Source organism: Onychostruthus taczanowskii, unplaced genomic scaffold (genome assembly GCF_017590055.1).
Source record: "Onychostruthus taczanowskii isolate IOZ18803 unplaced genomic scaffold, ASM1759005v1 scaffold24, whole genome shotgun sequence".
Classification (NCBI taxonomy): Eukaryota; Metazoa; Chordata; class Aves; order Passeriformes; family Passeridae; genus Onychostruthus; species Onychostruthus taczanowskii.
In genome coordinates, this window is record NW_024499684.1 from 8,107,770 (window position 1) to 8,123,780 (window position 16,011).

Below are 16,011 nucleotides of genomic sequence, written 5' to 3' on the forward strand. Positions count from 1 at the left end.
GGGGCTACAGCTGGGTCAGCTACAGCTGAGTGCACTCAGACAAAAATATCTGGTCCCGTGGAGTGCTGAGTACCAGCAGTTCCCCATATCCACATAGAAATAAAGAGCTCTTTGCACCTTTCTGGATCAGAGCCACTTTGTTGTAATATTGATGACAGATCATTTCCCATCACCACTTTGCAATGTTTCAAAGGATTTTGGCTTCTGCAGAAATTTAACCTTTACTCCCATGCTTGAGTAATCCAGGTCAGGAATCAGTGCATTTTAAAATCAAAATAACATTGGACTAACATTCCAAAAAGGACCTTTGTGTCTCTGTTTAAACTTCCACAGAGTCACCTTTGCATCCACTGCACTTATTGCAACTGAGTCCTCAGAGAAGTTAATGTGTATACCTCTGGAAACAGGGAAGCTCTGCAGATAGAAGAGAGTGCTGGGCTGGCTGCCTTGAAGGGCCAAACAAGATTCTGTGTGCTCAGAGCAGGTGAGCTACTACAAGATGGTAGTACCTTACACTGGAGCCAAACCGTGGGCACAATCCACCCTTGAGACAGGCAGAGTAATGGCACTGAAATGAGTAACACTCCCCATGAAGTCATGGACTCTCAGTGCTTTGGCTGTGCTTGTTTAGCTCCTGACTGCCCAAAAGATTCAGGACTCAAAGGTCATCACAGCAATGATTTTGGAACAACACATTTTCAACAACACGCCAAACACGATGCACAGCAGGTGCAAAGCTGGTTTTGAGCAGGAGTGTGGGTGTGCGTGTATGTGTGTTGGGCTGGCAAACAAAACAGACAATCATTTCATGACAGCATGGATTATTGATCCTGGTAGTCTGTCCTTCCTCTGGAAATTTTTTTGGGAGATAATATACTGTACTGTCAGGTCCCTGCAATGGCTAGAAAAGATGGAGACAGAACACAGCAGCTTTGTAACGTAAATCCTAGGGTCCATGGAAATTTATGATTTCCATGATTTCTGTCTCAGCTCAGGACTTCATTCCATACTACAGTGCAGGAAATATTCTAATAGAAAACAGGATAAATGCAGAATTATATTCAGAATAATTCATTAATGCAAAATTATTTGCAGGCCTCTACTGAAAAGGCACCAGCTTTCTGCAGTGCTGTACTGCAAAAGACAAGAAGTAAGTGAATATAAATGCAATGTATTTCACCTTTGAATGAATGATGTTGCTTCAGATTTTACCAGCCTGAATTCACATGCTGGGCATGGCCCTCCTCCAGTACATGAGCTCAGTCATTCCTCAGAGGCAGTTATGATTTTGGACTCACAGATGTTATCTGTGTTGTGCTTACATGAAATGGAGCTTGAAAATACTGTGACCTCAACCCAATTGTCCCCTACACATCTGTCCCCATGCCAAAGGTTGCTCTCCTTTGCTCTGCTAAATTCAAGACCTTTTTACAGTGTTCCTGCTCCCTAAGCAGTACCTTCTTCCATGCCATGACTTACAGATCACTTAAGGTATTCACTACTGAAGTTTTTCCATCGATGCATGTAAGAGCTGGCTGTTTCTTCACCCTGTCTCCCTTCTGTTCCTTGGTTTCAGTTCTGGCAGCTCTGCTGCACAGGTTAGTGTGAGTCACTGATTAGCAATGATCCATGTGCCATGTTATCTCTTTCACATCGTTCTCCAGCATTTTCTCACAGGAGCAGGATCAAGCAGCTTTGCAGAGAATTTAGATTGCTCCCAGGCATTGACCCACTGACCACCTGGGGCAATGCAGATGTTACTGTGCTCAACTCTAAAGCAAGGTACAAGAAGCCTGGTCTGCCTGGCCTTTAGCCAGGCTAAAGCACAGCATTAACACAAAACATGTATACGTGTATGGTTTCTCTTCTCCCAAACACCTGAACACAAGCCCAGCTCTGAAGAACAGGAGAAATATACACACAGGACTAGTATAGTGTACCAGACACTGTGCTGTCAAAATTATTTTAGTAGTCACCTGGGCCCGATTCAGAAAAGTTCATCTGAGATCAAACATTAAGTCCAGCCTTGGGACTAAGAGAGGCCTCAAACGTGGGACAGAAGAGGGAAAAGAGTGACAGCAGTGGAACTGATTAGCTTATTTTCTACTCAATGAGATGACCTGGTGCTGCAAGTCCCTCCCAAATCCTGATCCTTTTTCCCTCAGGGAGAAGTCCTCTCAGAGGAACTCTTGGATTTAGGCACCATATGGAAGGCGAGAAAAAGGAATTAAATAAAAGATGAGGCAAGAGGTGGAAAAGGGCCCTTGTATTTAATGAGCTGCCAGACAATGTGATAGATGTCAGCTTAGTTTAATTTCCAGTGAGGCCATCTGAGCTCCCCTCTACCACAGAGATGGGGACAGGGGCTCCTCTCTGCCTCCTTTTGGTCCTATTTGCTTTTTAAGCTTGAGCCTTAGCAATGCAGAATGGTCACTACTGCCTGCCCTGTTAGCAAGCAATGATCTGCCAGCACCAGCATCTCTCATTGTGCCTGGCTCAGAGACCTCACACAGGAGGAGGTCCTGCACTTGCTTTGCCCTGGAGATTCCTCCCACTTCCTCCTTCCAGGGTTTGCCCTGCAGTGTTTAAGAGCAGGCCAGGAAGTGCCACAGTCTGTCTAGCTCGCTGAATTTTGATGTCATTTTCCCCTTGCTTTTGGCCTCATTAAGTTACCTCATCCTTTTTAAAAAGATTGTTATTTGATAGCCAACCCTTTCCCTACCCCCCAAAAATAAAAATGCGCCAAAAAACCCCCTATGACCTAACAAAAGACTACCACATAGTGTTAGCAAGAGCCTGCTGCCAAGAGAGGGCTAACAGGCCTGAAACATAGGAAGCATCAGGAAAATCATGAGAAGACCTGACCCAAACAGCAAACAGACAGACTTCCTTTCCACTGAAGCGTGTATCCTGGAATAACTCATTTGAGTCCCAACTATTTTCCAGACACTAAAAAATGAACTGCAGAAGGCAGTAGAGTTTCTAAGGATGTACAGGACCTGGTGTCTGGCAAGCACAGCTGTGGAAGGGACCATAGGAATCACCACTACTAACAGCTAAACTTGGATCCTGCCACCTGACTTTCCTTTACTAATTTCCTCATGTGTTAAACACTCCTCCATGCCAACAGACAAACACCTACAAGTCATTACTAAGGTAGATTAGAAAATAAAGGGCAGAGGGAGAGTGCTGTAGCATTAGATTTAACAGCAGCAATGCAGAGGCTTTTGAAAGAGAGAGTGACTGAGAGATTGACAGATTGGATCACGCCTCAGTTCCATCCAGCCTAGTTCCCTGCCTCCAACAGTTGCCATCACAACATGCGTGAGTAGAAAGTGTGAAAACCTTGCAGCAAGCAGATGGCGGATAGCTACTCCTATTCCCTTTTCTCCCCAACATCCTGGTCTCTTACTGGCATGACAATGAAAGCTCAGGGTGTAACAGCTAGTTTTGGGGAGGTTAATCAATAAATGAGACAACAGGGCTGTAAGCAGCCTTTCAATTCTTTGGGGCTTTGCATGGCTCTCCTTAGGGCACGCCACTCTGAAAGAAATTAGTATCACACCTGGATATTGCAAGGTTTTTCTTAAATTCTGTCAAGGATGCCAGGATCACTTCCCATACAAAAAAGTATTCACCTAAAGTAAAAGATGGGATGTAGAAGAGGGACATCTCTGAGCTGTTCTCTCCTGAAACTGGAGCAGCCTTAATGCATGCTACTGTTTCTAGGAAGCTCTTTAGTTACCTCTGTCTTTCTGACCATGAGGCCAAACTACCACATAAATATTTTGCCTTGAGACAAACTAGTACTCTGGATCCCAACTCACAGCAATTTCTTACAATCTTTATTTCTGATAATGTCTCTGCAAACCAGATTAGAATGTGGCCTTTAAACAAGTCTGTGGTACTTGCAATATTCTACATCTTGGAAAGTGCACCATGTACATCTGCACACTTTTCATGGATTTCTGTAAGAGCTTAGTTTCCACTTTTTATAGATAGAAAATTTGCAGCATTAGCAAAACACTTTAAACAGTTTTATTAAACAGTTTCTAGTGAAACAGCTGCACAGAATAGGCCATATAGAATGGGGTAAAATTAATAACCACAATCTATGAACAAAAAAGTAAACAAGTAGGTTTTTTAAGCTGTGAAACTAAAAAAGATAAATTGCTGTTATCTCTCCCACATTCTACCCTCCCACATGGAATCTCTGAGGTCTAATAGAATGAGCTTATTTCCCTTGTCTTCACTATTTTCATCTTTCTCTTCAGATACTATTTTTATACATGGCATGAATTCAATATTTTTGACCTTTATCACCTCACCAAGTTTGGTAAAAATTGGCCAACAGTTCAAAAGCTTTACTAGGGAGCAGAGATAAAGATGCAGATAACATGATCAAAGCTCAATTTTTCATAGAAGTAGGTTAATAGGGAAATTTCAACCTACCATTTCTCATAAGCATGAGATCCCAAGTAAATTTAGCAAACCCATTTCTGCAGTTTTCTACTGTCATATTTTATTGGGAATGCAGTGATAGATGCCCCTCCCATGCCTGTATATTATTTTGGGTGAGGAAATCTGGTGTGCTGTGGTCAGTGGAAAGACCACTTTCCACTTGCTGTGCACCAGAAATCCCTAAGTAGGACAGAAACACAGAATCCGTGGTTCAAAAAGAGTTCCTGAAATGCATGAATGCTCTAAAACAAAGGAAAGAATTTTATGTTGCAAAGGAATTTGATTTATTTAAGCCTTTCATAGGAGTAGCAAAGGGCCTATTTGATATAATATCTCCAAAGTTAATTTCCTAAAATATTCCTTTTTTGTGTCCTTAATGTCAACAGACACATATCAGAAACATTGCAGTTGTCTGTCCAGCTGTGACATATTAGATTATTTGTGGCTTTGTAGCATAAAGCAGATTCTTTGACTTGTGATGCTTAGCCACTGGCCTCGGACAAGTGCCAACTCGGGTTATTCCATTCTGCTGACCTAAATTCCTCTCACACAGTCAGGTGGATGCAGTATCATCCTTTGCTTCCTGTCCCAAATTGTAACACAGCTTCTCTTCACACACACAGGTATTTTACACTGCTCCTCAACTCTGGTGGTTAGCCAAGAGTGATAGGAATTGACATACCATGGTCATACCATAGGAATTTTAAGTCCAGAGATGTCAATCCTAAATTAAATTCAGTCAGTGGCTTTCCTTTTGATTTCCATAAAGTTGTTTAAATTCCTTTCTGTTTGGGATTTTTTTTTTTTTGAATTTTAAGTCCAGAGATGTCAATCCTAAATTAAATTCAGTCAGTGGCTTTCCTTTTGATTTCCATCAAGTTGTTTAAATTCCTTTCCGTTTGTTTTTTTTTTCTTTTTTTCATAAAATGAGAGACTGGGGAAATACAAGTGTGTAAAATCAGATGAAAGCTGACACAAATATATGGGGTTATTTGTTGTATGTAACATTTGTGCAATGTAGTGCTTTCTGCAAATTCACATCAGTGCCTCTCCTATCAGGGACACTGACAGTCAGCTCATCTGGGTCCAGTTAACACTCAAAGGGGAGGAACTCCTACAACTTCATTGAGAATTATGGGGAGCCTCTAACAAAACCCCATCTCCCATGTGCTGTGGAATTCTCTACTGGCAAGAGAGGAGCCAAGCTGCTGACCTTGTGAGACAGCTCACATTGGTTCTGGCAGCTCCATCCTGTCATAAAATCATTTTAAGAAAACAATCTGCAGAAAACGGGGCACTGGGTGGAGGTGCTGGTGTGCGCAGCTGTGCCCAGAACGTTGCCCACACATAGCAAAGCTGGCATCAGACTTCTGGGGGCCAACTGCCAAGTGTGGGTGGGTAGTGAGAGCACAAAAGCCTATTCCTGTGGGCTTTGCAGGCTGGAAGAGCTGTACATGTTCCCACAGGCAAACAATCCTGCTGTCAGCACCAGGCGTGTCACCCTGCAAAGCTCTTCCCTCTCCATCACAGAAGAGCTGCCACTTGCCCACCTACCCAAAGGACACGCTTTTTCCAAAATTGATGAGTGTTTCCCCAACACCTCCCAACAAACAAGTCCAATGAAAGTAGGGTAAACTAAAAAAAGACTCTTGACGCAGTTTTGGTAACAAGATTGGGTGGCGTTGCTGCTAGATCTCAGATAGTAAGCAGAAAGTCTGCTAGCATTCACAAACTACTCCTGTCCTAGGCACCTGTGGTGGCCCCATTCCCTCATCCATACCAGGACAGTCAGGAATAATCCCAGGGATGCTGGGGGAGCACAGGGCTACATAAGAGATCTAATTTGGTCCTCTGTTGTTTTACACTCTGTGACGATGTGCACGCTGGTTCTAGAAAAGTACCAAGTTAAGAGAGCTACTGCGGAGCAGGAAAATACCTTCAAAGCTTTGATTTTGACCCAGGTGAGGCAGGTACTGTATGTATGAAGTCTGTAACAGGATAAGAAGCTTTTTTTGCTAGCACATGAACTGTGTAACACAACATGAGTCAGCTAATGAGGGATGAAAGCTTTTGCCCAGGACAGATAAGCTGAGCCCCAGGCAATTAATTATGTGACACTCTTATTGACACATTAAAAATAAAGTGGTGTGTCATTTCTTCATACAGACCAAAATGATCCTATAAAGGTTTTATTGAAAATGTAAAGGTCTTTCTTTTTAACATTCCCATAAAGCTCTTGTTTGGAATTTTGCAAATTTTGTGAATAAATTTCTTCCCTCCTGCTCTTGGGTGAGCTGGGAGCTGCATTCCCAACCAAGAGCTGGCTACATTCTAGAGACTTTGAATCCCACCAGTCCAAGTGGCAATATGAGGGTGAGAGTTGTAAAAATAGTAAACACAATAAATGGCCAGGGATACCCTCAGTTTGTTAAGGCTGAGAGCCCTTTCACTTGTTTGAGCTGTAAAGATTCCCAATGAACATACAAGAGACCCCTGCAGATTCCCAGGAATTATTCTTCCAATAAGCTACTGCTGATTCAGCTAAGGTACCCCATGTTACAATAAGTGATTCATAAACACAGTGCATCATCATCATGGGTTTGGAAGAAATGTTTTTCCTTCAGCCAATAACAAATATTTTAATGTTCCTTTCTTCCAGTTTTGCACAACTGTTTTTGCCACTTACATGATTCAATAAAAAATGAACTCTGCCTACAAAAAGGCAGGCAGACTCCACAAGTAGGGTCTCATTTGTAGGTTCAAATGGCTGGGGGAATGGTGGGATTATCCTTCCCTGCTGGAAGATGATCAGCTAGGCTCCTGCCTCAGTGTGAAAAGGAGAAAACACCACAATCTGTGATCTTTGCTCCTCTCCCGAGGACTGGCCTCCAGGAAACCAATAAGACTCTCTGGCATCAGCCTCATGACCCAGAAACCTCTCTCGAATTCAGCAGAGAACAGGGGAAAGGTTCACCAACATTTCTAATGTCCAGAATGACTTCCTATTAGACAATAGTATATTACACAGTTGGTAACATAATGCTGTGTTACCTCTAACAAATCCCTTCTGATTTCATGGAGAGTCCTCAATATGGATGATGGGACCTGCATTGAATTTAACAAGAAAACCAGAAGACATACAAATCTTTTTGGGTCTCCTGAAATACTCTTAAAAAAAAAAAAAAAAAAATATGCCTCCTATTGAATTCCAAATCTTCATTAGAAAAATGTGAATTCATGTGACTTCATGTCAATCTGAATTTGCACAATTGCAAAGCAATTCATGTTGGCATTACTGGGTCAAAGAGCCTACTGCTGCAAGCTCTCCTGGCAATCATACTCTCTTCCACACCAAGCTCCTGCTGAGGTTATCCTGGAAAAGATTTTGGGGAGATGGGGCCTGGTCCTAAATATTTTATTACTTTGAATCTGCTTTTGCGTTATGTCTTTAGGCAAGATACTGATTGCATATGCTCTATTAAACTTAGTTCAGCTGCCATAGCTAATATCAAACCAAAGAACAATGTTGGTCTAAAACTTCACTTATATATTGTCTAAAAGCTAAATTTTGGTCACACTCTGTTTCATATACAGATTGAACAAAGCCAGTGACAAAGGCATTTCAGGAACCTGTACAACATCTTTGGCATTCACAGCATACAATCCATTGCAAACACTGACAGCTATAAAATTTGCTCCTATGCAATTCAACTAAAATTGTTCTCTTTATGTGATGCAACACAGCTGTAATCTGCTTTAACTCAACTCTAGGTAGCAAAAAAGGGTCACAAAGGCTTTTCTCAGCTGATATTTTAATCACCAGCATCTCATACTGTGTCAGGTTCCTCAGTTCCTGGTGATGCAGTCCCCAATGCCAGCAGGTGGGTATCCAGCTCAGATGCATAAGGATGTCAGTGCAAAGCACAAGGCCTCACCTGTATTCACTGGCATTTGAATGTTAGAAACAATAAAATCAAGCCTGACAGAGAGAAAAGCTTTTGAGATCCTGTCCCTGTCCTAGCACCTTCCAGAAATCCTAAAACAGCAAAGGCCATGAAAAGATTCTGTAAGAATGGGCTGCTACTCCAGTATCACAAGCAAATGCACAGCACATTAGCGCTGCCGTTGCTCCAGCATCCTCCCACACCCCCTTTTCTCCACCACCTCCCTGCAAGAACTGTGCTCGGGTATTTTACACAGATCACTTCACAGGTAGGGCACGCTGCTCTTACTGTTCCTGCTTTTCAGAGAAAACATGCTTGAAAAACAAATCATCAATAAAAGGCCGTGTAATTGCCCAAAGCCAGGGATTCGCAGTCTGCTGACGGCTCCTATTTCACGCACAGGTGTGATATTGTCACACAAAGGCAGCAGCACCTCCTGGGGGAACAGGGCCCCCAAAACCACACAAATGTAGTAAGAAGAATAAAGATGCCTTACCCACATGGGTGATAACCGTAGTCAGTCGCTGGGTGAGCTCCTGATGTGACATCTCTTCTTCTTTTAGCCAAAAAAGCATTTCACACAGGGAACTACACAGCATCCAAAAAAAGATGCACCCAGAGTGGGAGGCTGCACACTCACTGCCTCACTTGCACACAAAGCAAGGACCACTCCCACGGCACGGCCCTTCCAGCTCTCACATCTTCTCTCAGCTGCTCACCTCTTCCAATTTGCTGCCATCCATGCACGGACCTTGAAAAGCTCCTTCCAGACGGGGTCTTTGCACCCCTTGACGGAAGGAAGGGAGCAAGAGGTGGGAAATATAAAAGGGGGGAAAAGCAGACGAGTTGATTGCTTATGGCTTTTTTCCTCCCTTCTCCCGCGGATGAGGCAAAAGATAAAGAGACAAACCAGCAAGCAGATACCTTCCTCCAGGGAGACTTTTGGATGGTGATGCTGCGAGTCAGGGAAAAATCCTGGAGGTAGGAATGGCATCGGGAGGAGTGGAGCTGGCAGGAGAGCTCGAACAGCCGCAGCTGCTCTGCGACGCTCCCTTCACCAGCGTGCCTGGGAGCGGAGAACAACACGCACACAGCCCCCGATGCTCCCCCTCGGCCCCTGGGGCCCGAGTGCCCTGCAGGCTGTCGTTGAGTGGAACCCCGCAATGCCTGCAGAGACCCTCGTCCCACCCCCTCCGAGAAGCCCCTGCCTGCGGGGCCACCGCTTCCATGGAGGGGGAGGGGGACACTGGGCGTTCTACGTGTTGTGGCCAGAGGCTTTGTTGCTCCACCTGCACGGACAGGATCCCCGGGATCCTGACTGAGCCCGCAGGACCCTGTCCAGCTGCACGTGTACAAGAGGGTGAATTAATCAGGGTGAATTAATCAGCCGCGGGTGCTGGGCAGGGCTCACCTGCTCTCGTGGCCACGGAGCTCAGCCGTGCCCGTGGGCAGGCAGGCACAGGTGGCCTTCAGTGGCCACAGGTCTGTGGGGAGCAGCTGCCCCCGGGTGTCCACGACACAGCTGAGCCTTGCCCGGATGCGTGGCTGCCGTGGGGCAATGGGAAAGCTTCATCAACCCTGCGAGAACAGGGAGAGAAAGGCAGGCAAGGAAGCGAGAAAGGGCAGGACAAGCCAGGGACTTGTATGTCTCCATTCCATCCCTCTTTGCACCTCATCCTTGGAAGCATACCTGAAGCGACACACAAGGCAGAAAACTTATTGCACAGCTAAAATGGAAGAAACAGAGCAGGGCGCAGCTGCCTGCAAGATCTGCTCTATTCCCACAGAATTAATTCAGCTCTAAATCCAGATCCCTACCTATCCATAGAGTTTTGCTGAAGTCCACCTTTCCAAGCACGCCAAAGAACCTGACAATATGTATGCCCAAAGCTGGGGCAGTACCCCTGTGGCCTTGTCAGATCTCACAGCACAGTTAGTGAGGCTGTCCTGGTGTTGCAAAAGGGTTTACCTCTGTGAAGAGAAAATCCTATAATCAGCTGGCTGACCTAAAAGCCAGTCTGAGTACCTGTGCTATTGTCCTCATTTTTGGGTGACTGACCAACTGTGCCAAGAGGTTCCTTGCATGCTTCTAGTTCAGTTAGTTTAACATCAAATCTGTCTGAAAACATGAGGAGAATGACTCAGAGCCACCCACCAGGCAACATTTTGGGATTAAAGCAAAAGCCTTTTGTTTTTTTTGAGATCCAATTTTACTGCCTATCTAGGCAATAAAGGTCAAAATGCAAAGACCTTGACTAATGTTAAAAGGATTCCCCCAACCAGGGAAGAGATGGCGTCATTGAGGGAAAAAATGTATGTGTGAAACAGACTGACATCTAGCCATAATTTTTTGAGGGATTTGAAAGGTCTGGGATGCTTTATTTTTTTCTTGAAGGGTCACAGATGGCAGGTAGGATCATGGCACTAAAAAAGTTATCATGTTTCCAGACACTTAAAAGATTTTTTTCTTTTTTTCTTTTTTTTTTTTTTTTTCCCCTGCAGGCACAGCCACTGTATAAGCCCATTCATAAAGTAAATACACTGAAAAGCAGAGGAGATGATTTGCTCTCACTACTCCTACAGCAAGGCTGTTCAAGAACATCAAGGATAACTAAGAGCCTTTGTCTAATTTCTGGCTAGATTAATTCTCAGCTATTTTAATACCATATGCTCTTATACCAACATTGTTATTCAGCATCAGTAACTGCAGACTTGTGGATATTTGCTATTTTAAGATCCCTTTTCTCTTATTATTTGTTCTTGCTACGTTAATCTGCTTTCTAGCTTTCCAACACACCTTCAATAGCTTTTGAACCTGCCGGTCAATTGCAATCTGGTTCAGGAGAGAGGAATTCTCACAGGTTCACTGAAACTCAGCCAGGTGGACAAAGTCTGAAAGGGGGAAGGATGCAGTAGGGACTCACTAATTAATCCTAGCTGCTCCCTGCCCAGCTTAAACTGCGGGGTGGGTTACATGGGATCAGTCCAAGGCTAAATGGGATTCAGTCCAAGTTATGGTGCTGTCCCTTCCTTATGATGTGAGTGACAACAAACAAAAAGGGGGAATTTTGGTGGGAAGGTTTGGACAGCAGGACACAGCCACGGGATAGCAAACTCCATTAGTTTTACCAGTTATGGGATGATTTCTTTACACTGCCAAGATTCAGTGGTGCCTGCATTAGAAAAAGGCTACTGTTCATTGTGCATATTGCCATTACAAATTCCCAAATGGAAGAGCCACTGGATGGAAGTCAAAAATATTGCAAAAGCACGGGTGAGCCACAAACCCAAGTTGAGAAAGGGAAAAAACAGAAGCCTAGATTATAGGGATCTCTTGGAGACACAGAGAAATGAATGCCCTGTATCTGTCACTTGAGGAATGGTTGAAAGTTGCTGAAGTAACTTAGTCTATCACTGGGATGGTAACAATTTCCAGTGCTGGGAATTTTTTTTGTGAAATTGAGCCAGTACTTTTACAACAAATACTGACTTCCCCTTGGAAGGATAAAAGCCCTTGCTGATAAACATGTTGTAGAGGTACAGAGGATTATGATTTACATTCCAGGCAGGGATCTCACTGAAAACAGAATCAGGAGCTGTGAAAACACCATAGTTCCACTGCTAAGATGATGGCCAACAGGCAAACCAATTTGATTTTTCCACAGAGTGACAGCCTGACAAATCACCAGCTCTTTATTAGATCCTGAATCAAACATCTGAGGCCAAAGCATTGTAAGCAATTTTAGTAAGCAGTAAATTGCACACTGCTAACAAAAAAGTGTATAAGGCTCTATGGCCTGACCAGTATAAGGGGAAATTCTCAAAGGGGGGAAAAATTATCTTTTCTCCTTTTTCATCTTATATACCTATATATGTTCCTTCTGTCACTAAAAAACACTTAGCCACTGAGCCTGAAGAGCCATTAAGAATCAAAATTAGATCCATCCCTGAAACTAGCCTATCTTCCTCACTGTCTTGATTATTTCCATTTTCCCAGTCCTACATAACCTTTACAAACTCACCCATCTTTTAGTTTTTCATTAAAATTTCCTTCCAGAACAAGATTACAACCTGCTGGTGTACAGACTGCATCTGAAGACATTTCCATAGCAGAAAAATAGGCAGGCTGATGGAATAAGAGAGAAGTTTAGAATGCCTTTACCAAGTTTCTTCCTTTGAAAACTTTGGTACTACTTTGATATCATACCCCTTCTCCCTTTGTCTCTAGACTGGCAGGTCCCTGTCAAAAGCTGTGGGTCTGTTACTTGCTGGGAAGAACTAGAACACTTTTGGCACAACTGAGAAAGGTAATTACACTGTCACCACTTCTGAATGGCTATGGCAGTGCCTCAGAACCACAGCACATTTCTGTTAGTAGAAGAAACTGTTAAGTGAGTCAGATACTTCTTTGATTCACACAAAAAGAAGGCACCCAGAGTGCTGTTTCCTTTCTGGAACAGCAGTCACAGAGTAAAGGAAAATAGCACTCCATATTTTAAGTGTTCTTACTTTTATTCTCTTTGGAACACTTCAGCCAACAGTACTTTTGCTTGGCTCTTAAGAAAGTCACAGTGCTGGTGCTTCTTTGCTGTTCTCGGCTTTCCACTGACCTCTTGGTCAGCTCCTGTGACAAATCTGGGCTTCTCTGCCAAAACTTGCAGGAACACTTTTCTCCACACACAGCTCTCCTGGCAATGCCTGAGGCTTTACCCTCACACTTAGCCTCTCACCTAAGCTCTGCAAAGCCTGACCTGCTTTGCCTCAGATGCTGTTTCAGCTACTTAAAAAGGAGCATGTCTCCTTGTAAAATCTATTCTAAACAAAAAGAGGCCACTGAAAACACAACACTAGTTTTAGCAAAATTCTCTGCTCCTCTCCTCTTCCTTCTCAATCATAAACCTTTTTGTCAACATCATTTACATCAATCATTCATTTTCTGTGCTCCAGAACAACTGCAGTGACACAGGCTGGGGCAGTGGCCCATCTGTGAGCAGGACCATTAATATACCCTCAGGAAAGAGTGCATGAAACAGGCCACTTAATGAGATTTTCTCTCCCCAGTATTTCCCCGTCAGATTGCAGTGATCTCTGGTTCAGGGACTTTCTGAACTTAAGTCTGCATATGACTGATAATATTTAATACTCTATTTCTTCAGGAATCTGTCTAGATATTTTTTAATCTACTTATAATTTTAATGGCCATAAAGCTTGATAGTAACAAGACTTGCAATTTAAATGTGCATTGTGTGAAAAAAGCTACTTCTTTTGGTTTTAAATCTGAAGCTTGATAGTTCAGTTTCAGGACTCTGATTCCTGCATCTTGAGAAGGAATTGATAACTTTCCTATTTGCAGTATCCACCTTAGCCATGACTTTTTATGCAGTGATCATATCCCACAGTTACCTGAAGTGAGCTGAGACAAATGCTGTTCTAGTTCTTATATCTAAGGGGGGAGAAAAAAGAAGCCCATTGATACCTTTTTGCCACGTTGCTTTGAACCTTCTCTTGTTTATGCAGCTTGGACAGTGAAAACCTCCAGTGCCAGTCTGCTCTGTGTTGCTTACATAATTCTGGTGGATGTCTTCCAATGCTAAGAGTTAGGAGATAAATGTTTGCTGTTAAATTTTTATAAAAATCCATATGCCTATTTTTATTGCATTCATTTATTTCAACTCTTTCCTCTTTTAAAACAAAGCCTGGATTTCAGACAAAGCTGTTGAACAGAAGTGGTTCTGTAATTTTTAGGCCCAGCTTATTTTTATGAACTCTATGTAGTTTATTTTAAGGAAGCCACTTGTCTACTTTCAGCATCATAAAAATCCCTGAGCTGATCTCCTAGGAAGCTTTCATGTCAGCTGACTGGAGGTCTAGATTGATGGAGGCATGGGGAGGTCTCCAGGGCAGCAGGCAGAGTAACTTATAAAGACAAATGTCCTCCCCCTAATCAATTCTCCTGCCCTGCTATTGTCACTAGCCCCTGACACATTGGTTTTCTGTCAGATGAGCTCTTGAACCTTCATATGGCTCACATAAGACTGGTGTCCTGATTTCAGCTGGGATAGATTTGGTTTTCTTCTTAGAAGCTGGTACAATGCTTGTTTTGGATTCAGTGTGAGAATAATGCTGATAGGAAACTGATGATGTGGTTGTAGCCAAGCAGTGCTTACCCAAAGTCAATGACTTTACATTGTCCCATGTTCTGCTAATGAGGGAGGGCACAAAAATCTGGGAGGGAGCATGGCTGGGACAGCTGACCTGAACTGGCCAAAGGGATATTCCATGCCACAGAATGTTTTGCTGTGTATAAACAGGGGGAGTTGGCCAGGAGGGGCTGATCACTGCTCAGGGATGGGCTGGGCACCGGCCAGCTTTGTGTGAATCACTTATCTGGGGGTTTTATTTCTCATTCTTTCCTTTACATTGCAATTATTACTGCTAGTTTTCTTGTTATCTTCAGTATTATATTTTACTTTGTTTCAGTCATTAAACTGTTCTTTTATCAACCCACATGCTTTACTTTTTTTTTTTTTTTTTTTTTTTTTTCCCTGATTCTCCTCCCCATCCCATCAGATGGACAGGAGAAGTATGTAAGGACTGCATGGATTTAGTTACTGGTTGAGGTTAAGCCACAGCAACTAGGAAAGGTCTCCATTTAGGTCAGCTCAAGGAGCACTGACCAGGCTGGTGTAAAAAACAATCTTTCCATGGAAAATGCCAGACAGAAGCAAATGAGAGCACATGGTAATGGAGTTTGATCTGTTGGACCTTAAGATGGTGAGTGAATGCAATTCAACAGAATAGAGGAAGCATAATTTTCAGTCCTTATATATATGATGGAGAGAGAAAAAAAAAAAACCAAAACAGGGAGAAAGAGAGATAAGCTTGGGCTTCATTATTCCTTTCTGGAATTTTAAACTTTTCTTAAGGTAATGAAATTAAAGTTGTGTTATGAAGTTCAGTTAATGTAGCAGAAGGTAAATTCCACTGCTGAATTGAATCTCAGGCTCATCCAGAGCTGACAAAATGAGAAATGCAAGGTACATTTGAGGTGGCCCCATTAAGGAGAGTGGATTGAATAGAGACCAGTAAATAGAACAAAGCTTCAAAAAGACAGCAAAGCTTTATACAGTTGCAGAAAGAAACTGATTTCAGAAATCATTTGCTACCATGAATTGGAAGTACCAAATATAATCACAGTAGGAAAAAAAAAATAAATTGCATTTTCATCTAGAACAAAACAACTTCAGTAATTATATGTGTGGGCATTTCTTGCTAAGACTACAATCTGGATTTCATTCTTCAATAGAAGAATGCCAGATGAAAGGAAACAACTTATTTAAAATTGCCCAGACAAGAATTACAGGTTTGACTCACTGACAGATTTATGTATTTTCAGCCTACATTTTTTCCTATATCTCTTTTTCGAAAGGCTGTTCTTCTGTTGCCATAGAGACCATTTCTTTTCACTTCCACAGGGTCTGTTCTGGAGGATCACTACTGCAGCTTCCCAGGCCACTCTGCCCGTGTCTTGTGCCCAGGAGTAGCCAAGGGAAAACAGTAAAGCAGAACATCTGCAGCCACACAATGCAGTTCTGCTGGTAGCAGA